The following is a 2,023-nucleotide window of genomic DNA, read 5'->3' on the forward strand; positions in this document are numbered from 1 at the left end:
TGATAGCCCTCCCTCTATTCCCCCACCTGACCCCCAACATTTAGCAGCAGCATTTAGCTTCTGACATGGATTCCTTGAACATGTTCACAAATGATCACAAATGGCAGAAGATATAATCCTATTTATGCAACCCCCCTCACAAAAAAACCTTTGTACATATATATATATACACACACACACATACACACACACACACACATACATATAAAAGAGATGCACAGAATATGATTTTTTTTTTTTGAGACAGTGTTGCTCTGTTGCCCAGGCTGAAGTGCAGTGGCGTGATCTCAGCTCACTGCAACCTCCCCTCGAGTGTTCAAGTGATTCTCCTGCCTCAGCCTCCCAAGCATCTGGGATTACAGGCATGTGCCACCACGCCCAGCTAATTTTTGTATTTTTAGTAGAGACGGGGTTTCACCATGTTGACCAGGCTGGTCTCGAACTCCTGACCTCAGGTGATCCACCCTCCTCGGCCTCCCAAAGTGCCCGGCTCAGAATATGGTTTGGAAAGATACACGTTAAACCAGGTCATCTCAGCTTCTAAGGAACAGCATTGAATGAAGCAAGGCTGCGACAAAGGCAAATTTTCACTTTTTACTGATTTCACTTTGAGAAATGTACCTATTATTCATGTACTTTACAAAATTTGCTTCCACTCATAAAAAACCAAAGCAAGTCAACCGAAGGTGGAATTGTCCATTTAGGTGCATCCTCCTGAACTCTGCCATTAGGACGACGATGCTTCCTGAAGTGATTAAAAGTTTCTCTAAGCCAGGCACAGTGGCACATGCCCTTAGTCCCAGCTACTCCAGATCACTTGAGCTCGGGAGTTCAACTCCAGCCTGGGTAACAAGGTGAGACCCCAGTCTCCAAAAATAAAAATTAAAAAATTTTAATAGCCGGGTGTGGTGGAGGCTCACGCCTGTAATCTCAGCACTTTGGGAGGCCGAGGTGGGTGGATCACAAGGTCAGGAGTTCGAGACCAGCCTAACATGGTGAAACCCTGTCTCTACTAAAAATGCAAAAATCGGGCCGGGCGCGGTGGCTCAAGCCTGTAATCCTAGCACTTTGGGAGGCCGAGACGGGCGGATCACGAGGTCAGGAGATCGAGACCATCCTGGCTAACACGGTGAAACCCCGTCTCTACTAAAAAATACAAAAAACTAGCCGGGCGCGGTGGCGGGCGCCTGTAGTCCCAACTACTCGGGAGGCTGAGGCAGGAGAATGGCGTGAACCCGGGAGGCGGAGCTTGCAGTGAGCTGAGATCCGGCCACTGCACTCCAGCCTGGGTGAAAGAGCGAGACTCCATCTCAAAAATTAAAAAAATTGATTAAATGAAAGTTTCCCTTGATTCCATGTACTCAATCTGTTCCTAGTTCAAGTAATGGTAAAATTCTGGTGCCATTACAATATAATTATGACTAGAAGACCAGAAAATCTTAACCAAACTCCCCTCCTTGAAAATGTATTGGAGCTGTGCACAGAATAATGCAGTAGCGCAGGTCATCTAAGACTGCGGAAGGCCGGAAGCGGCAGCTCACACCTGGGATCCCAGCACTTTGGGAGGCCGAGGTGAGCGGATCACCTGAGGTCGGGAGTTCAAGACCAGCCTGACCAATGTGTGAAACCGCGTCTCTACTAAAAACACAAAAATTAGCTGGGCGTGGTGGCAGGCACCTGCAGTCCCAGCTACTCAGGAAGCTGAGGCAGGAGCATCGATTGAACCTGGAAGGCGGAGGTTGCAGTGAGCTGAGATCGCGCCATTGCACTCCAGCCTGAGCGAGAGAGCGAGACCCTGTCTCAAAAACAAAAACAAACAAACAAAAACTGCTGGGCTCAGCTCTGTGGAGTAACATTTCCTCGTAATCGAATGAGGCCTAAATAACGTGACCAGTTTAGATTTTCACACCTGCTTGGTTTCATGCCTCCAATAACTGCATCCAAAGTTCGGTGGGTCCCAGTTCAGTCCTGTTCTTGGATTTATGCAAGCTCTACCATTTCCTGTCCCAGGCAGAGGGTGAAA

The sequence above is a fragment of the Chlorocebus sabaeus genome, chromosome 16, assembly GCF_047675955.1.
Source record: "Chlorocebus sabaeus isolate Y175 chromosome 16, mChlSab1.0.hap1, whole genome shotgun sequence".
In the NCBI taxonomy this organism is placed as follows: Eukaryota; Metazoa; Chordata; class Mammalia; order Primates; family Cercopithecidae; genus Chlorocebus; species Chlorocebus sabaeus.